The following is a 215-nucleotide window of genomic DNA, read 5'->3' as shown; positions in this document are numbered from 1 at the left end:
GTTTTTCGCTCTCCGACTCCGTATGTTCTCACGGCTATTTCTTCTCTCTGCAGACGTAAGTATCCACGTGCGTATATGTATCTGCGAAATGTAGGTATGTATAAATAAAGTTGCTGTAGTCTCTCTTCTACTGTATATGCGATACTCAGTCGAGGGCCCCACGGCTGAGGCTTTGCTCTTTTCTTCTTTTTTCTTATCTTCAGAAGGAGGAATCT

The sequence above is a fragment of the Cystoisospora suis genome (assembly GCF_002600585.1).
Source record: "Cystoisospora suis strain Wien I chromosome Unknown contig_11349, whole genome shotgun sequence".
NCBI classification, from domain to species: Eukaryota; Apicomplexa; class Conoidasida; order Eucoccidiorida; family Sarcocystidae; genus Cystoisospora; species Cystoisospora suis.
The sequence above is the reverse complement of the archived record's forward strand: the minus strand, read 5'-3'. Positions refer to the sequence as shown.